Source organism: Vespa crabro, chromosome 3, assembly GCF_910589235.1.
Source record: "Vespa crabro chromosome 3, iyVesCrab1.2, whole genome shotgun sequence".
Classification (NCBI taxonomy): domain Eukaryota; kingdom Metazoa; phylum Arthropoda; class Insecta; order Hymenoptera; family Vespidae; genus Vespa; species Vespa crabro.
The window spans coordinates 181,063-203,447 of NC_060957.1; the positions used below are offsets into that span (position 1 = coordinate 181,063).

The 22,385-nt window shown below is 33.4% G+C and overlaps 1 protein-coding gene across 3 annotated transcripts in view; it reads left to right on the plus strand.

Moving 5' to 3' along the window:
• Positions 1-2,615: 2,615 nt before the first annotated feature.
• The window catches only part of LOC124422696, a 62,317-nt gene continuing 42,547 nt past the window's right edge, over positions 2,616-22,385 (plus strand). The window contains exon 1 of one of the 3 annotated variants that reach the window (XM_046959512.1): positions 2,616-3,281. The gene's annotated coding sequence lies outside the window, so the exon portion shown is untranslated. Of the gene's footprint in view, positions 3,282-6,843; positions 6,934-22,385 lie in introns of those variants that run through there. The other 2 variants (XM_046959515.1, XM_046959514.1) reach the window with 2 other exon arrangements.

Here is a 22,385-nt window from a genome sequence, read left to right on the forward strand (position 1 = left end):
GGTAAGAACGTTCGACTTATCTTTTATTTTTTGTTCTCTCAACCATTGACGTCGTCGTCCTTCGTCGTTTTCTCTTCTCTCACGAGAGATTTCGTTATTTACCAACGCGATAAAATGCGAGGGCCGAGATTACTTACACCCTGACTTCGTGCGATCTTAAACGTTTTAATTAAAAACTTGACTCCAACGGCTTGTTGGATTATTTCGTTTATTAATAACACCTTTGAAATATTCTCACCTATATAGTTTTACTACTTTTATTAACGATCATAAAAGCTTAACACCGATTAAATTTCTTTATAGAAAGGATTTTGTTTTGAAAGAAATGTAAAATGTTCACCCTGGTTAGAAACGATTATCCGTTTCATTGGTTATAATATCGTTTGATCGATTTTTTGGACAGTCTTGAAATAAAAATCTCATATTATGGTCTATGACATCTTGAAAAAATTCTTAGGGATCGGAAAACAAGATCTCTTTTGTTATTTATCGTTATTAAAATTCACGTTCGTCTCAGCAAAGTCGCCCCCGAGTGGATTTCTTTGCTCTCATACTCGCAGTCAAAGGTCTTTCTTTGAATCGTACCAAAAAATTCAAAGTTCGAAAAAAGAAATTTTCAGAATATATATTGAGAATGGGTATTCGTATTGTAATAACTGAAGTAATTTGAGAAGAAAGCATTCATCTCGAACAAAGAAGCTTGAGAACTCTCCACTTCCGTTTTTCAATTTCTTTCAATCTCCCCGGCCCCACCCCTGTCTCTCTCTCTCTCTCTCTCTCTTTCTGCTTCATGTCTTTGCTCTCAGCTGTCTTCGCTTTTTATTGAAGAGGATGTATCATCTTGAAAACCGATCGCGGTACTTGTGTTTCTGCGAGGCTTCATTCTCATTAAAAATTCACGCGAACCAAGCGGAATGGTATCTTAAGACTTTAATCAATCGTAAATCCACTTAAGTCGAACCATTCTTGTTGTGCATTTCGCACATGAATTAATGAGAGACAGAAGGTTACGTCGAAGGATTTTCTAAAGTCCTTCGTTGTTGCTATTGGCAAGGATCTCCTTTTTAAAAATATTACAGTTTTCGATGCAGATGCGAACTTTGTATGTTTGTTTTGTCGTAAACACCATTAATTTTCTCGTCAATTCGATACCTGCTTGTGTTTACTCCCTAATATGATTTCATGTTAATTGATTTACGCTTAGTCCGGAAATACAGATCGATTTAATAAGAGTTTAATTACAAAATACTTTTATCGATCCGTTCCTCAGTTTATTATTTTATTATACGATCTATAATAAATAATAGATCGAGATAAAAAGTTTATGCAAAATGCTTTCGCAATCGATCTGTGAAAGCAAGATCTCTACAAAGTTGTCTCTTGTGTTGATGTAATTTAATTGTATTCTTCGAAAAAAGCAATTTATTGAACTCCATCAAAGCAATGAAAAATCTTTTATTGGTAATTTACTCTCTCCAAAAGAAAGTCAATTCTTTTGATAGATACATTTATTAATAAGCGTATCGATTTAGAACGTGCTGTTCTTCTCCGATTCAAAGATATACTCTTTCGGCTATCATCGAATCTAATGCCATCCAACTCGAAAACATTTGCATTGGAGAGATCTCGAAAAATGTTTAATTCGATTCTCCGCAAAGTTGAGGTTGGAAATTTATTTGATACCGTTATCCAACACCTGGTGATTTTTATTTCTACGGATAATTCTCCTACATTTTAAATGGTTCTTTTATTAAAAACGTGTAGAAAACAACGAACATGTCATTTTGAATTTCGAATTGTTTTTTTCGTATGTTGTATGCTTTAATACATTCGTGTCATTTCAAATATTAATTAAAAAGTAATTTACTCGATTTATATTATATTTCAACGTCGAGTAACATGGATCTTAATTTAAACTGTAGAATTAATGATATCAAATGATTAAATAACTTTCATCGCCTCTGTACAAATGCATTTTTGTAACACTTCTTTTATAAGGTCGCACTGAAGACGCATACCTTTCAATTCGACTTTTAAGCTTTCAAGTTATAATTATATATATGTATATATATATATATATATATATATATAATTCAAACGTAGATAAATATTCATGCACACGTATTAGTATTGTGGTTGGATTAGTTTCCCAAGTTTTTTCTTTCTTTTTCTTTTTCTATTAATTAGAAATGAATCTCGAGAGAGAGGAAGGGAAAGAAGTTTTTTCTCTGTCTCTCTTTTGAAGATTTAAACCCTTCAAGATATTTAAACTGCAATGCGTCTATAGATTTCTAAAGAATGGTCTAAAAGAAAAAGATAAGAAAAAAAGAAGTGAAAGGGTTGAGAAAAACCCGACCCAGACGGAATCATTAACCGTTCTACATTTTATTGAAATTGTTCTGTTTCACGTATTCCATCGCATTGTTTATACCGAAATCATTACGTAATTCACGTTTCAATGATCCACATTGCACAAAAAGAAAGAGAGAGAGAGAGAGAGAGAGAGAGAGAGGAGGAGGAGGAGGAATTCCTCGATAAACGTGAGGGAGGCAAAGAACGGAAAAAAGCGCGCGTGAGAACTTCCGGATTGGTGGGATCTTGGCTCTCGGTACGCGCGCGAAGAGCGAAAACTCGAGAACGCGCATACGGCGGATCGCGACGCTTGCGCCACTGTCGACAAATCGATGTTGTGTACGTGTATATGTGTGTGTGAGAGAGTGAAAGAACCAAGTCTAACAGAGAGAGAGAGAGAGAGAGAGAGAGAGCTTGGTGGAGAACAAATGGAAATGACGAGACAGAGAGAAAAGACGAGAGGAAACAAAAAGTGAACTGAGTGAGAGAAAGAGACAGGTAGCAAAGCTTTTCCCATCCTCCTTCAATTCCCATCATTCGTTACAATTCTCTCTTTCTCTGTCCAACCACCCTCCCTTCCTCTCCCCCACCCTCACATCGTTTCCGATCTCGTTCACCCTTCCTCGGTCGCTGCCTCCCTCTCTCCGCTAAGTTAAGCTCCAACTCGGTTCAGCGGAGTTCAGTCGCGCCACTCGGCCGTGGTGTTCACGTGCCGCTGCTAGCTCCGACGATCTATGTTACTTCAAGATCTAACGATTATCTATCTCTGTATTAAATAATTCCTTTAAGTAAAGAATACAATCATAACCGGACTGTGTCATCATCCTGCTGTGTCTATCCGGTAAAGTTTCAAGAGACAAGGGGGAGAAGAGGAAACAGAGGGTGTCGGTACGCGCTCAATGTCCTCCTTCGCGGACATTCGCCTCAAGGTAAGAATCTCGATCATCGTACACTTGCACTATACTTTTGTATTTCGAATGATTTCAAGCGCGTCCATTCATTTTGAAATCTATCTCTTCGTTGATACATGTAGCATCAGTTCTTATTTTTTTATTTCTTTATCATCGTTGTTTTCCTTTTTCTACTTTCTTTGTATGTTTGCATTTCTTCCGCGTTACCGCGTGCTCTTGTTACCAGGGATGTTCGAAAGAAGAAATAATTTTGAAACGTTTTGTCGAATCAGTATTAACAATGCACTTTAAGGATGCATCTGACTCTAATAAAGTTTATATTTCTGATAGTGTGTTCCTTTCGTACATGTTATTAAAAAATTAATAACGAACGACGAATATCCATTCGTGTCAAAAGGTATAAAAAGTTAAAATGTATGAAGAGCCAAGTATTAAAAAGTATAAAAAGTCTAAGATGGAGCTAGTATACAAAACATTTAACAAGTGTTAAAAGTGGAAAGTGTCAAAGAGGTGGATGAGTTCATAATTGGCACATTCCAGGGTTCTTAAAGGGTTAGGAAAACTTCGAAAAGACACATTTTCTATTATATACTATATTATTGTAAAGATCAATGAAAATAAAAGTTCGCATAAATGAAATACGATCCGGATAATTCTTTTATGTCAATTAATTTTACGATTGTTTCGATAATGCAATCAATGATAAAACGAAGGAAAAATATGCGACAGAGCTTATGACTTTCCATTGATAATAAATCATAGTTCATCGGTTCGTTCAATTTCCAATCGTATGTGCCGTCGTAGATGGTAAGCGTAAAAGACGAACGTTAAAGTTTCACTCATCGTACGTGTCAATTTTCGTACCCACCTACCTGATTGCCTGACTCCTTCCTATAAAAAGATTTTACGGAGAGTTCAATAGCGCGATATAATTTCTTCTTCAAAATATTCCTTTTTCTTTTTCTATCTCTTTTTTTTATCTCCTTATCTTTGTTCTCTTTCGCATGTTATTCAAATATCAAGGATCAATATCCATACGCTTCTCCTAATGCAAATTTTAACGCCATTAAGATCTAGATCCTTTTCTGCAACTTCTTTTCCTCATTTATCTCTTCCTTATTTTTTTGCGGCATATCTCTCTTCTTCTTCTTCTTGCATTCACTGTAGTCAACCGTAACCAATGATGCCATTGTACGTATGTTTCCATTCCTTGGGAACTAATCTCGTTAATGGACTTCCGAAGTTTGGAAAAATGAGCTTTCTTCCTTTTTCTTTTTCATTGTTCTTCTTCATTATTTCGACAACCACGTCGCTCAGTCAGGGAATTATAAAGGTTAGAATAAAATTATATCATTAGTCGTAATGAGACGACACACAACTTATTTTCTATGAAGTAAATTTCAAATTACTTTAATATTTGAAGTAAATTTCAATTGTTAGATGCGATAAAATATTAAAGATGAAAAGTTTTGCTTTACGATACGTCACGTCTATTATTTAGAATCAATGATAGCTTTGAGAATGGATGAATTTTTTTCTGTTTGCAATTGTACGTTATCGATTTATATATTTCCATTCTGAAAGCCTATTATATTATTGAAATCTATTTCTATCGTACTTGATAAAAATACATTCGAAAAAATAAAAATATTATTCAAATGTGGACAAAAATAAATATATAATGATCGCAGCAAGAATATTATATAAGGTATAGTAAAATACTTTATAAATGGCGTAACGAATAAGGGTTGAAAATATATTGAAAGTTTTCGATCTCCATTAGCGAATCAAGATTGTAATACGCCAGGATAAAAATACTTTTAAGTATTTTTTCGAGCGTAAGACGAAGAGCCGAAATAATGGCAGAAAGAATTTCTCAACCCAAAAAGGAACGTGCGTCTAAGAAGTAAAAGGAGTGTAAAAAGGAAAAAAAAAGAAGAAGGAAAAGAAAAGAAAAGAAAAGGAAAAGTAAAGAAAAATAAAAAAGAAGGAAAAGAGAGAATTGATCAAAGACTATCAGTCAAGAGCTTCTCGATTCTGCTTGAGAAGAAGCGACGATGAGAAAACAAGGACAATCGACGACCAGTTCGTCTACGCTCAAATAGTCACGAGAGTATAAAAGAAAAAAAAAACGATATCGCAATTAGTAACGTTGATTCTGACTCGTCGATGAACAAAAGAAAAAAGAATAGAAACACCTGCCTGATTGAAGGGACACAAGAGGAAGACCAAAAGAAATGGAAAAGGGTAGGTGAATGCATTCCTATTGAAAAAAATCTTTTCAATAAGGATTTTTCTTTTTGAACGCGGCTTCTAATCGTTCATTTCGACGGTTGACTACGTAAAGTGTCCATCTCAAAAGTAACTCTTCAATTTTCTCTTTCTCTTTCCTTCTCTAAGATATCAAAAAATTATAAAGTTTGCTCTTCTTTTACAAAAAACAAAAAAAAAAAATACACCAGAAGAAATTAATAGAAAATGAAATGTATAATTCGTCTAACGAATCTAATATAATAAGATTGTATTTTCATTCGATATACTTCCGATATATCGTTCGGATATTCGATAGATTCTCTTCGTTGAATAAAAAATAAATTGAATGGAAAAAAAAACAAGAAAAGATATATTATAATATATCTTTATTCTATATATTAAATATACTTTATCTTATAATACACACACACACACACACACACACACACATATATATATATATATAATAAATACTTTACATTCTAATATATTAAATATAGAACATTTAGAGATTGTTTAAGGCCGTAATTTATATTATATTGCTTTCCAAGATACTTCTTCCGGCTTAATTCGTTCCCTCATAACATGCGAATAAATATGCTATTTTTCTTCGATGATGTAATATCGAAGAAATATGAATTTTGCACTGGGAGATAAGATGGAATTTTTTCGGGGAGGATGGGTGGGGAAGAATTATTGCATGTTTTAACGAAGTATGAGATTCACTTCATCGGGTAATGTTCGAAAAACCGATAGCGCTTCCCTAATGCTTTAAGTCTAATTTCTAAAGATCTTTAATTTCTTTTCGTCTCTGCTTAGAATCACATAGAAATGCGATATATGAACTTTCAACTGCACTTTGGTACTTGTGTTAAAAATTGAAGATTTTTTGGAATCGTGATAGAGATGGAATGTAGGAAAGGACGAGACGGAGGACGTTAAGGGAGAGAGAGAGAGAGAGAGAGAGAGAGAGAGAGAGGGAGTAAAAGAAAAAGAAAGATGGTTCGATTCTATGTCCGCTCTTCACTCTCCCACGATTTATTCGAGTACTTTTCAAAGTTTCGTAACCAGTCGTAAAACAGTCTTCTGAAATGATAGGCGAAGGAAAAAAAGAACGAAATCCAATATCAGTATGACCGTATTGGAGCAAATTTATTCCACGCGCTTCATTCACCAAGAATCTCTCCCTCTTTCTCTTCTACCATTCTTTTTTCCTTGTATAGTACTAGTCAAGAGAAGAGCTTCTAGCAAAATTGTACTCCGAAACACTCGATTTTTATCATGAATGCCAAGATTTGAGGACGGCGGACGAGATGAGAGGGACCGTACGTGAGAGAGTATCGCACTGATAAGAAGAGGCCACGACATATACATTTGAGATATTGAAGTAAACTTGAAAATATTCTGAAGGGGTTTGGTGAGTAAAGAGATATCTTTAAATATTTCCTGCTCATTTTTTCTTTCAAAAAAATCGATTTGAATTTTTCAATTTAAATATCATCAAATTGAACCAGAACTCTATAGATCTTTATAATATCGACACCGACAAAATGGAACAAAAATGTTCTTTAAGATATATATACTTTGACAAGTTAATAGTTACGTTTAAAAATTGTTTTATGTTACGTATTATGTTATCAGAACAATTATCAGAAAACTCGATTCGTATTTCAACCATTCTGTCAGTATAGCGGCAAGCGCTATGCTTATAGTACAAAGAAACTCGACGCTACTAGTTTCTTTTCTTTTTTTTCCTCTTACGAATTTTTAGCTAATTACTTGTTCTCTATTCATTCATAATATTTCTTTTTTACATATTCAAAAGCAAAGCAACATTTTATTTTATATTTAATCATATTTTTATATTTCATAATATGTTTACAACCCTCCTCATATAAAAAATTATAATCCCCTTTATTAATATTTATTATTAATATTTTATTTAGATATATAGACGGAGAATGTATATTCAATATCAATGAACGTCTGTACTTAAATAAATGTTATCATCTTTAAAAAAAAGTGTCTTAAAAAAAAAACATTTCGAATGTGTATCAACTTTGCTTTCCTGTTTACATTAAAATAATTAGGTATTTGCAGACTATATGCTATTATTATAAATATAATAACATCGTGTTATAAATATTTACTCGAAATATGTTTGTATAGATCGTCATTAAATCGGCACGGCCACTTTCAGTCAAGTTATATCGAACGAACATTTTTTGCGATGATGATTAGATCACGTACACCCCAGAGTCCCCACTTACATTCGTGCATACGCATTCATTGCTTATCTCACTCACGCCGCACTTTCATCTCATTCTTACACCCACTATTTCTGCCCCCTCTCTTCCTTCCATAGACAAACGCAAAGAACAGATCATACTTTTGTTCGACCGACTTATGTCATGCATACATACATAGAAAACTAATGGTAAAACCTTCCATAGTACATACATATATTAAATTCTTAGGTACTTGCCTATATGATGTATAAAAGAAAAGAAAATTCTTTAGAAGAACATAACATAAGACTTTTCTGATCCTCTCATAGACGGTAAGAATATAAAAGGAAAAGTTCGACGCGATTCAACGACCTACATATTTTAAGATTCAAATCGATATTTTGAAGGAACGGCCAACTATGGACATCTAACTTGCAACTTTTAACGTACTTTCAACTTCACTCACACATACAAAATCCTAGATTTATACGTATATCGAGGTTTCTCCTTGCGAGATATAGTACGCGATGAAATTGACTTCTGCACGACGCGCAAACTGGTCCAAATAGCAATTCTGATGACAAATAATTAAAAAATTGTAAATATACCTAGATATTTTTCATTATCCGAGTATCTTTCCGAGTAGCTGGCTATTCGACGAATTGGGCTAGTAATAACTCTAGTTAAAACCTTAAAAATGAAGTTTTAAATTTCGAGTTTTGAACCAGTGAGTTGGATACATTGGTAGTTGTAGCATTGAATGGTAGAGGATAAAAAGGCCAAATGTTATATGTATATAAAATAAAAATGTCTTTTCTATCAAATATTATCTATTAAAATTTATAACTTTGCTCGATTCAAATAAATACGTTTTCATTCAAGGAGATAGGAAGAATAATCATGCCTATCAGTATTAATTTGGTCGTGTATATTTCCTTATTATCTTTTCTTTCTCGCTTATTACATTTTCACTTTTTACGATATACGGATGATCGTGACATGAAAAATCTAGCGAAATACTTGACGCGAATAGTAAAGGAAATTAGAAGGTATAGAACGCTGACGAGGTGGTTGATTGAAGATGACACGTTACGCGTGACATACACACGCGTATGTTTTACGTTTGAGGTCAGTCATGAGTTCTGTCTCCCTTTCTCTCTCTCCTCATCCTTCTCCATTATGCACGGTTTTTCTCAATTTCTCTTCCATATCTCTCTTTCTCTCTTTTTTCCTCCCCTTTTCCCTTCCTACCTCTTTATCCCTTCCTGTTTCTTTGCTTTTCTGTTTTTCTCGTCTACAACATCACGACTTTGCGTAAATCTTCATTCATTCTTTAAATAGATGCACAAAAGCATGACTTCTAGTTGTTGTTTTTGCTTTTGAAGAATCGCGCACGAAACTTGCGTGCTCGTTGCAAGCTCGATTTTTAATGCGAATACTTCAAGCACGAACTTTCGGAATTTCCTTGAATCTTTAAATACACGAGTCGACGACTTATTAAGTTGAAACTTTATCTCCAAGTAACTAAAGATATTTCATTATTTAAACGTCGATCTTTTTTTTTTTCTTATTAATCGTTCGATTGCTAAAAGTCTTTGAAAAAACTTTGTGGAAAAGTGAGCAGTGATGTGATAGCGTTTGTTTCAATTCAATCATGTTAAAAATCTTGTTTGAATACATGTCGATTAATTCGAGCGCACCGTCAATTGCGTAACATCAGCTGGCACTTTTTGAACTTGAAATATGAGCACGATCGCACTGTTTAACACATTTGCCAACATTTTGTTAGATTGAAGTCTTGTATAAAAACTCACATGTCTTTCACGAAACTAGACAACTTTTTTGTAATTCTCGACAATGTTCATACACTCTTTTATGATTATTGTGTGACGTGAAGTCTTTTCCGAAGAATTTTTAACTTGTTCCACCGTAACGTATTTTAAATAGGAGATCTTTTACTTGCGAACATTATAAAGACAGGCATTGAAATCTTCAGCATAACCGAATACCTGCATATGGAGCAAACTCATTGATCAGGCTCTGCGAAGAATTGTTTTCAGAGATTTTGAACAAAGATGTTTGACCTTCAAATATTCCTGATCTCAATGCTATGGATTTTTTCGTGTAATTAATTTTAGGCCAAAAAAATCTCCTATTTATATTAAATTTTAAGGTAATCATTTTGAACAGGTCTTGTAAAATATAAGTTTTCTATATGTGTTATTAATCAATAAAAAGAAAATAGTTAAAATTCGTTGGTAATTTATCAAATTAGAAGTTCTAAAGTTATTGCTAGTTATTTTGAACCACCTTGTAGAGATTTTGGAATATTATTTTATTTAGGAACTGATCGAAAAATGTTGTCCTTGACTTCGGGTTACAGAAAAAAATTCACTTATTAAGAATTTTTTCCAGAATACTTGAAAATATTTAAAGTTTGAAGAGAAGGAAAAAGAAACCGAGAGAGAGAGAGAGAGAGAGAGAGAGAGAGAGATTTAACCGAGGAATCCTTAAGATTCATGGATATGTTGACCTCCTTCTGGGTGGTACTAAATTTTATTCCAAGACTCTCTTAGCGAAATCGTTTGAAAGTTCATTAGTTATGCATGGAAATATGGGCGGAAAAAGTCGATAATTTAAGGCTTGAGCGTCGAAATTGACGTGCAGTTTCCTTTGAACGTAGCTACGATTCGGAAGCGAAGACTTCGCAGATAATTTTTCTTCTTTTATTGCAAAAGTCAAGAATCGTTTCTAGATTGTTTCCTTTAACGTACGACTTTCGATAAAAAGCGCACGTACTATTATTTTATATCCGTTTACAACGTGCTACATGGAATGATTTATGTGTTACATATACGTTGACTCGTATTACATGTCTGTTATCGTTACTGTAAAATTTATGATAAATATGCGATTTGTCGATGTACGTGATCATAACGCGAGTGGCTTTCCGAAACGCAAAAATATCAAATGGATTTAACTCTTGTGAAAAATGTGAAACGAATTGTTCTTTCTTAAGAAATATTATCTGTTTCTTTGTTTTCCAAATTTTATTTGGAAATGTCTTTATTATTTAAATTATTCTGAAAGCGATCGATCTTCAGTTATTTGCTTGAATTTAATCTTATCAAAGAAGTTCGATGGAAAGCTCGTTTAATCGGAAACAATTTTATTCCAATTAAAAAACCGCTTTTGCATTCGAAGAACAAACGGAAAGATTAAATAACTCGGTGTTTATCGACATTTGTTCGCGAATGAAATTATCGAAGAAAAAAGAGATCTGAAATGAAAAGAAAGGAGAATTTATTATAACTTCTTAATGTACGTTTAGAAGAAAAACAACAACATAAAAGCATAAAAACATTGATGAAAGAAAATAACAAAGAAAAATCGATAATAGAAAGATAAAGAGAAAAGAAATCTTTTTCAAAAAGTCACCAATTTCGTGAAGTTTCGTCTAAGCAACACCACAGGCATCATTTATATTCTCTTCAGATTTTTAATTAAATGGCTTCTTTATTTAACACTTTTGATTGACTTTCGGAAGACATTCACAACGTAGTCGTAGAAATATTGTGAAGAAGACAAGAAAGAAGGAGAAGAAGAAATATAGGGAAAACTCGTAAATTTTCCAATGAAATTTTATGAAGAAGGATGCAAATTTGCAGGACTATTTTTTCATGTCAACAGGAAGATCATTCTGTGCAGTACGACGTACCGCAACGCGAAGAAATTTTAATTAAGGCATCTCAATGTGACTATAATATTGCCTTCAACCGCACTCCTCACCTTATTCGTCTACCTCTCACTCCCTTCTTTTATTTCATTTTTTTTTTTATTTTAAAAAAGATAATGAAAAAACCAGAACATCCCTATTTATGGCACGACTGGTCCCGAAGGCTTTCAGTTATACCAGTCGGTTTATAAAACAAATTTCTCTTTTCTTTGAGAACGTCGCTATATAAAACGTGCCGAATAATTTTTTTTCCTTTCTAAATTGAAACAATAAGTAATCGATTTTCGTATATCGACGACCAAGATTTAAACTTAAGGAGAATCATTAGTGAGATGGATCTTGCTTCTAACCACGTGATACTCTTTCGTGTCTTGAAAACCGTGAAAAATTCGAAATAGCTCGAATCCGATTATTCAATTATCCATCAGGTCACCGAGCGATTCTTTCAAGAGGGTCAATGAGTTTTCTAAGAAGGCTCATTCATGTTTTATAAACGTAACTTCGTTACGTAATTATTTGTTTCTGGAAGGAAAAATCCAAGGAAATGAAAAGAAATGGAGACGATAAGAAAGAGAAAGAGAGAGAGAGAGAACGAGAGAAAACGTAGTTATGTCTTTTCTGAATAAAAATCTCGAATACAAAGCTTTAACTTGTCTAAAAGAGTGACCACAAAAAATATAAAAACATAACGAAAAGAAAGGGAGAAGGGCGTAAAGAAAAGGTTTTCGGATGAGAATAATCGACTAATCAAATATAAAAAGATATATATATATATATATATATCATATATTGCCGTACGGGATATATCGTATCGTTGCAGCAAATATAACTGACGTTTCTCAAATAAAAGAGAAAAAGAATATGGAGGAGGGAGGGAGAAATGGAGCAAATAGCGCGAAAACGTGGTCAATACGGAGACACGTGGGAAATCAAGGATGTAACGAATCGCGCTCGTTTCCACACAATTCTTTAAAAGTGTGCGTGGATATATCGCTGTTGTGCCAAATTGAGTACATTTCCGTAAAGATTAATAAAGATGTTAATATCTGTAGTATACTTCGAACGATGATAAATGTTCGAATGATTTTGAAAATTTGATAAAAAGTTTTATCGTTTAAATTTTGTTAAATTTAATAAGAATTTGGAGAAGAAACGATTTTGCCATTAAAAAGAAATGTTTACTTTCGAAAAAAAAGCAGATGAAGATGAAAGTTAGAAACGAGTTGTCTTTATCGGTTGTCTTTTTTTCTTAGAAAATCTTCAAGAGAAGGAGTTCCGTCGTACTTTTATAAAAGTAAAATTTTATTCATTGAGAAAATAGTTGGTAAATGTATATCAGAGTTGGAAGCATGAAAAATAATACTGCCCACGGTTACGATAAACTTTCCTGGAGATAAACTCGGGTGTATTAATTGAACACTGCGATTTAATTTCAGTATAACGAGTCCTCTACGCGAGTCTTGGAATGTTGGCTTCTAGACGATACAAATGTTTCGAAACTCATTTCTACACTCTCGTTCTATGATGTGCATTATTATTATTTCTTTTCTGCTTTTTTTTTTAATACGAATGAAAGACTCTTATTTCTTCTCGAGTTTGCAGTCTCATTAAAAATGTAAAGGGCCGTCAGGACTTGAAAAAGAGAAGGATACTGAAATATGCGCAAAAAAGATATATATATATATATATATATATATATATATATATATATGTATATGTATATATATGTATATATATATATAGAGAGAGAGTTATCGTTTGTTCGTAAACGCGGGTGTGACAAATTAGAATTTTGAAACATTTTCTCTCTCATCCTCTTTTTCTTTTTCTTCCTTTGTTTTTCTTTCTTTCCGAGGAAAAATGTGAATAAATCCGATTTCTGTAATTAAACTATGAGTTCTGGATTTAAGCTGCGTTAAAATTTGAAATAAATTTTTCATATTTGTTACGCATCCTTAGATATCGTGCTATTTAATTGATTAAAACTGGATATCGATGATCCCTGTAGATAGAGGCATTCTCTGAATAGAGGCAAATTTTTAGGCAAAGCCATTGGATATGTAACTAAATAGGTAAACTAATACATGTGCACTTACGACACTACGAAATCTCTCGTAGACCAACCTCAATTCACTTTCTTTCAATCTATTTCTTTCTCTCTCCATCTCTCTTTCTTTCTCGTTGATTAGCAGACCATTGAAAAAATATTTACAAGGAAGAAAATACTGTCAAAATAAGCAACGTTGAATTTCTACACGAGAATAATTATAGCATCGCGCGAGTTTAAGGATAAAATGACATTTTCTGAATTGTTTCCTACCAAGAATTATTTTCCATGCAATGCACATTACAAGAGCACACACACGCACATATATTCCAGTATATGCGAGAAGAAAAATAGAGAAAACTGAAAGCGATAGAGTGAGCGCGTAAATATAAGTGGTTTGTGAAGCAAATGAAAAATGCATAAACCGATGAAGTAAAATTCACTCTCGTATCATTTTCATTTTCCTTCTATTTAAAAGCGTTACGAAAGACGCTCATGGTTTTTCGTCACATGAAAGCGCTAAAATTTTCACAACTTTATTTATTATCGTTCGCTGGTAGACATTTTATTTAGTAATATAATTTCTTTCTTTCTTTGATTTATGAATTACCTGCCCATTTACATCTCTCTTTACATTTCCAACTACATATGTACATTTGTACATTTGTACATTTTATTTATATCTTTAATTATCTTTTTTTTTTCTGTACCTGTATCATACTACACACATACAATTTCATGTCAATCCACTTTACATAACAAATATACTCTAAATTAGTTTTTACTCTCTATTATATTTTTTTTTTATATCGTGGTTGAATAATGCTTAATATCATATTCCTTTTGCCCGCGAATATTTCTTTTATTTGCACAATTCGCAGCTGTTTTTTCTTTCTTTTTTTAACAGAATTTGTTGGCAAGCTATAGCGCATAGAGAGCCATCGTGTACCGTCGCTAACGCTAATTATAAAAACCAATAGTTATAAAAACCAATTCGCGTACTTCGGAACTTCCTTAACAGTTTCACGGCGAATGTCGCACATACGTGACTTTGACTGCCGGGACGTCACGTATGCATGACTTTGTTCTCATGACAATACTAAACCAGATAACTTATGTTTACGTAGTTTATACAGCGAAATAAAGAAGATCCTGCAAATGTAATGTAACAAAGAGAAGAACTTTGACGACAATCACGTACTCTTTTTATAACATTCTGCTTAAAAATATTTTAAAACATATCCACTTTATTCTTTTCTTCTTATATCATTCTCTAAAGACGTTAAAAAGCTATATTAACTAGAAACAATAACAGACTGAAAGAGAATTGGAACAAAATGTGGAGAAAAAAGGAAGAGAGACAAATATGTAGAATAAAAGAAATTAAGTTTTACAATTTTCTCTCTCTTTTTTCCTTTCCATTTTTTTTTATTTTTTAAATATATAATCTTGAATTATGAAAATTGCTAAATGTACGATATAGAGCTGTGCGAAGTATGAAGGAAGAAATAAAGGGTTATTCTATTGTATCATAGTGTATTTGTGTGTGCTTTTTTCTCGGCAGACCTAAAAATGCCTTTAGAAAGACCAGGGGCTATCTAATAGTCTGAGACTCCTTCAGTTTGGTCATATTCGCTGAAACCCGTTATCTGGCTTCGACGATGGCTCCCGTTGAATCTGCCAAAGTTCTTCTCGTTTCTTCCGAAAACGTGGCTACGTTTTCGGCCTCTGAAAGGCTGTCTAAAGCGATATTAATATGCACCGAAATAACTATAGTAGTAGAGGTAGTCTTTCTGTGCCATCATTCGGTCTACCTTGAGACGAAGGTGATGAATCAAAGAGTTCATCTTCGCGTCATCTACGTCGATGTGTCCCAGTTATTCTGCCATGCAATGCGACATCTATCAATTAGACAGTCCTGTTGCTCGCGCTGTCAGCACGGCCAGCACGTATATTGCGTCATACGACACTAACTTTACAAGGTACACCGAGACAGCCCATAGTATGTACCTCTTTGTAACCATTACGCTGCTTCCAAAATCGGAGCCATGTAAAGCAAAATTGAGGTGGTCATGCTCGACAGAAATCTCCTTCGGTTCTGTTTGGGTTCTCCTGATGAAAGTGATGACTCAATGAGTTCATCCTCTTCGTCAATGTCTCCCAATCGTTCTATAGCTCAGGCTGTCGGCACGGCCACTACACATACTACGTTATACGACACAGTGCTGGTTAACTTTATACGATACGCCGAGACAGCCTTGAATATAAACCCCTTTGTATCAACTGCGCTGTACCAAAATCAGTGTCACGTAAAGCAAAATTGAGATGGTCATGCTCGATAGAAATCTCCTTCGGTTCTGTCTGAAGGTCTCTTTGACATTCGGCATTCTGCGTATCAAAGTATCGCAACCTTTACCACTTTATCATTAACGTACTTATCATTAGCAGAACCAACTTGATCTTTTGATTTGCAAGCTGCAAACCAACCACAGTTAGTCATCGGTGAATGATTTGAACATCTTCCAATAGGTGACCACTATGATGTCGCCCACGAACCAAATTATTCCTTCAATGTATATCTATGTGTATATAGATTTGAACGTAAAGTGTACTATCGAGAAAAACGATGCAAGACACAAAATTACAAGGGCAAAAGAAGATAATGCCTGGAAAAAAAAAAAGTAAAAGAGACAAAAAAAAGAGAGGATGAAAGAAAAAAGAAATAGACTAAAGAGAACGTTAAATACCTGTCACAATATGTTCACTAGTATGTGCTAGAAACATTGTGTCTTACGATATTTGAATTTTCCTTGTCAGAAAAGATACCCTGTAAAAAGAAACGAGGATAATACGTTTATCTAGTGACGTTATCTTTCCTTATTCATTCATTCATTCATTCATTCAACTCTTGACCAAATGAAAATCCAATGGCGGAAATTTTTCGTCAAAATGAGATTAATCATTTGCAATTATACACAGTTTCTAAATTATAAAGTTTTGATTTTGTGTTATCGAGCTACGTTGAATAGTATTGTATTTTGTCGCTTTTATTGTCGAATACACTGAATTTTGAATGTATACTATATTCGATATTACTATATTAAAAATCAATGCAACAGGTCTGTAAAATAGCTTTTAAAAATAATCTAACTAAATAATAAAAATCATGCAGTTTTATTATCACATTTGGACCGAATTAATACAAATTGATTGTTTATCAAATGTTTACTTCTATTCTAAAAATTTTTATTGCGCCATTTTCACAAATATTTTCTATGAGTGCAGAAAAGTTGATAGATATAATCGAAAAATTCTGTGTGAAAATCTCCGTTTCTTATAGAAAACTTTTTTGTTAGATGTATATCCAGAAATGATGTTTGTTATTTGTTTGACAAACCAAGATTCATGATGCGTATTATGTATCCGAAAAAAGGAAATGACAAAGAAGCAAGAAATATGGATGTAAGTGGAAAAATGATTTGTTGGTAACAATAACATGTGACGTATCAAAAAAGAAAAAATGTTTGAAAGGGGTGTCCATCCAGTCGAAGCAATTGTCATTTGATCTAACGTTATCATTCTAACATCAATGAAAGAAAAATATACACCCATCATTTCACTCTAATCATTTCGTTTCGGTGACATTCCGATGGTACAGTAAATATCAATTTAGAATTTGCAATATAATATACAGCATGAATAAATTTTATGAATATAAAATCTTGCTATTTCAAATTTATAATATCAATTTACATATCAATATTCATATACAATATCACGAATATACGTATGGAAATATACGTAATCGATTGGAAAATTTTTCACCGATTATATTAGCATTGACCTCGTTGAAATTTCACTTATTATACCGTAATAAAATGCACTTATCGATATTATTTATAATTAATAAACTGAACAAGTAGTACTTTGAATTTATTTGCCGTTGAGAACGAGCGGGACAAGGAAACAGGTCAATGGAGGAGAGGAGAGAAGAGAGAGAGAGAGAGAGAGAGAGAGAGAGAGAGAGAGAGCTCAGTGACCTGATACTGACCTGGTTTTGAGGCCTCCAACAACACCCACCCGCACAGTCTTTCCACCATCGACTGTATACAAGCCGATTTAACAAATGCAGATCCTATTCCAGCTTTCTCCTGTCGATGGTTACAGTCGTCCTTCTATTGTTGTTTCTATCGTTTTGTTATCAAGTTTCATAGCTGTTTCGTTATATTACTTTTAATCCAGGATAATTCCTACCATTTCTCTCTTTCTCTCTCTTTCTCTTTTTTTTTCCTTTCTTTTTTTTTTTTTATCTTTTTATGTATCTATTTTCATAATCGCCAACATTTTATTTCCTTTCACTTCAATATAATTGAATCTATTCTTTCATTTTCTCTCTCTTTTTGATTTAACAGTGATTTCTTTTCCTTTCTTATTTTTCTTTTAGAAATATTTAAGGGACTATCGATTGACCGATAACATGATACGTCATCACTTTATCAAGAAGTCGATTAGTCGCAAACGGTACGAAACGATCCTATCGATGGAATTGAATTTTCTGCGAATCTAAACGGAAAATAATTGCTTATTCCATCACCGACCACATAACTTCAAATTTATCAGATTCTTTTCTATTTTTTTTTTCTCTCTTGTTTCATTTACGTGGAAAATCATTGCGTAAGAGAACAAAACGAGTGAGATGTGATTTTTTATGGCTTAGAAAATAAACAGAAAAGAGGATAAAAGAGAAAAGGAAAGAGAGCAAAATGAAAAACCGTGAGTTTCATTAAATACAAAAGAGGTCAGGTGCTTTGTAATATTCTGTACTTGTATATGATATAAAAACCGTTTTGTTCATACGGCTTCTAGTAAAGATGATAATCATGAATAGACCGTTCTTCGAAATCTTTTTTTAATTCTACTCTCTGTTCTTTTTTCTGATTTCCTGCGGACTTTTTGTTTTCATTAGAGTTACCAAAATTTCTTTCCACGCCCTCTCTCTCTCTCTCTCTCTCTCTCTCTCTCTCTCTCTCTCCTTTATTTACAATCGGTTCATGATTATAGCACGTAAACGAATAATATCGAATTTGTATTAGCGAAATTGTAATGGGGTTGGCCGAATTCTTTCCTCTATGCTTTTACGGTCTTCCCTTTTGGATATATTCCATGTCCAGAACCATCTCGCGTGATGGTTTATCGTGCCAACTCTCAACAAATTGTATTTCCGATAATTTCGACACGTACCATCCATCGATAGGTATACATAATACTAACGAGATACGATGACGAATACGAAGCTCTTCTTTTCTTTTCGTCCGCTGTCGTATCTCCTTGTATTTCTGCTTTGTTATCGTATCATCAGTTCGTAATGGCTGTGTTTGTTTTCATTCTGTTTTTGCTTATATCGGTTTTATTTTGATTCTTATTGATTTTCTTATTGATTTTGCAAAAGTCTTAATTTATATGAAATTCTGCCATAAAGTCCTATTGTTAAAACGCGTTTCAACATAAAAATGAGCAGATAAAATAGTCAAGAACAAAATATCCTTATGATCCTAATAATATCCTAAGTTTCCAAATAGTAATATGCCATCATTAACTTTATTATTATAATGTACAAAATATACATAATATTTAAATACATTTTTATTATTATTACATTGTATTATAACATATTATTGTTAGTATTAGTAACGATAGTTGTAATATATACGATCGCAACTACGAGAGTAGAGTAGCGTGAGAACCATTATCAGCGATGACGGTTGATTTACACGGAGAATATCTCTTCTTAGACGGCAGAGAGTTATAAATCCACTGGTCGCGATGAAAAAGGGCGGCGTCATAAGGCCGGATATGCACTTACGATGTTCTTTACAAAATATCACTAGCTGCATTCCCGCAAATTAATGAGAGAATGGAAATTTTTTGTAATGGATCTTTGAAAAGTCGCGAGGGAGATGAACGATAAAAAGCACTTTTTAAATTAAATTAAAAATGAAATTTTAAAACTTGTGACGATATATCTGACGTATTTGGATAAAACTTTTGTTTTATAACATTTGTTTTTTATTAATTGTGCTGGATATTGTCGAGTGAGGGGTGATCAGTGTTCCCAATGAAACTCGACTGTCTTCTTGTTTGAGTTAAAAAATTGATCGTACGTCTGATTGATGATGTCTCCTTTACTGTCCGTCAAGATAATATTGAAATTAGGAAAGGGATAAGAAAAGTGTATGAAAAGGGAAGAAGTGATGTTTATTGGTCGTTGAAAAGTCGTATTGACTTGTAAGTAACAAATCGATATGTTACGAATAGTTGTCAGACAAATCCATGAATTATTTTATTTACGTTTATAATTACAAACTTTTTATATTTATTTATTGTTCGGCTTAATTAACATTCTCGAAGACTATGTGTTAAACAAAAAATGTCTAAGCACGGAGAATGGTGCCAATGTATTTTTTATTCGATGCATTTTCTTAGCGAGTTGTTTCCAACGAATTCCCAAGGACAGATATTTTCTATAGTGATAAATGGCTCTTAAAAGAAAGTGCTGTCGTCGAGGATCCTGAGGATGCGAAAGTATGCGTCAACAAGCTATAGATGCAATGATAAAATCGTTAATATTTGCCATGCAAAATTGAAATGGACGGAAATAAGAAAATAGGAATAAGAAGCAAGAGAGGGAGAGAGGTGCAGGGAAAAAGTTATATAGGAATGTTGGTGTGTAAGTTCATGTTCCACGCATTTGCATTAATGCAGAACTTTCTCTCATTTTCTTTCCCTTCTTAATATAGGCAGACTCAAGCAAGATATTTTTCTGTAGAATATAAAGAAAGAACGAAGCGATCTTTCCAATAGAATATAATTTGATAAAAGTTTTCATCTTCCATTCGTGTTCCTTTTTTGTTATGGTCCCTAATTATCGTAATTTGCATTATACCCATTATAAAATTCTTTCTAAAATAATTTTTGATTTTCCTAACAAGTAAACCATATTATCATAAAATATATTAATGTGTAAACTTTTAAATGCGGAAAACTGCGCAATAACTTCCAAGTTTAATGGAATTTAAGAATAAAACGATTTTGTCGATGGTACAAATGTTGATTTTCAACCGTCGAAGGAGAACGAAGATTTTAAATAAAAATGTAAAAGAAAAAAATAGAAGGAACGAAGATTAAACAATATCGGCACGCTTGTTGATTAAATCGAGCAGTTTTGTCTGCAAACTTGGGCACCGTAATTGTTTCACGGAATTTAAAACAACGAAAGCTGACTTGACAAAGCAATTTAGTCGTCTCAACTTTCACCCTGAGTACCTTTCGTTTGTTTCTAACTCATACATATACACAAATTTGTGCACACACACATATATATATATGTATATAAACACATGCATGGATACGCAAGTAGAAAAATTGGCGTACGAGTTAACATCGCGAATTCTATCGAATCACCACTTTGATAGATACGCCGATGAAGTTTCTAGCGGTCGTTATGGAATTTCATCATAAAATTCAGCGACTCGACAAAGTTTTCTCGTCTTTTTTATTTCTTTTTTTTCGTACTTCGCTTGCGTCAAACCACTGCTTTTGTTTCGCGTTAAAAGCCACTCTACAAACGTTCATTTACTTTGGCTTCGACGGATCAAGGGTTTTCGGGGAGCTTTTCAAAACACATACCTATTATACATGCCATCGATATAGCTGTGTGTGTGTGTATATATATATATATATATATATATATATATCAACTGCTAACGGAAGAAGTGATAATGTGTGAAGGCTCGTTTGAACGTCGATCGAAGCGACAGAACACGCGTGTCTATCGTTCATCGATGAAACAACGAAGAATGAAGGAAAAGTGACGGGGATTTTGCATGGTTTATAGCAGCATAGCATTTTTCCAATATTTTGCGAGTTGTCAAGGATGGATCGACAGAATGGAAGTTGTCGACAAACGCCAGAGCGGACCAGAGAGCTTTTTTTTGCTCACATTGACATTGCTTTTTTTAGCTTATTTCGGATTAAATTTTAAGTACATAAGTAACGAATTATAGTTGTCAAGAGTCAAACGAATTATCATCGATACACAATGAAACAGAAAATTTCGTTGAATTGTGAATTTTGTCATTATCATAGCGAAATATGATGAATTGTTCATTTGATGTACGAAACTTACTCTGATTCGCTTTCTCTGATTCCGTTCAAAACAAAACAATCAGAAATTCTCTGATAATCCAAAGAGACGTCGGTAAGTTAACCTACGAAAATATTGATACTTTAGAAAAACTTTGAAAAGAATTCCGCATTAGAATTTTGTGAATTCTTCGAAAAAGGCAAATGCAAAAAACTGAAGGAGCAAAAAAAACATAAAAGAGCGAAAGAAAGATAAGGGGGAAGAGGAAGGCGGATGGAAGAAAAAAATTCGTAAATGAGCGTGGAGCGTTATTTATTTCAACCATCTTCCTATTTATCGTCACGCTCGGTCGGATTCGAATCGCGATTACATCCTTTCTTTCCGCGAAGATGAATAAACTGCGATTTAAAATCTGGGTCGTGCCACGAATTTCTATGCTTCCGTTCGTCCATGCGACGAGACGCCAGTGATATAAAAAATACAAGTCGTGCACAAAACGTGCACAAAATTTTACATATGTATATATATATAAAGTGTATATCGTTTTTTCTTCGCGCGTATACATATGTCTATAGTAAACGTCTACGAATCAATGCATTTCATTCGTTTGATTTGTGCTCTATATTTGAACCTTTTTGCTAGTTCCAATAAAGGCACATATTTTTTACTAATTGAATTGATCATTAGTCATTAATTGAATTAGAATAAGAGAGAG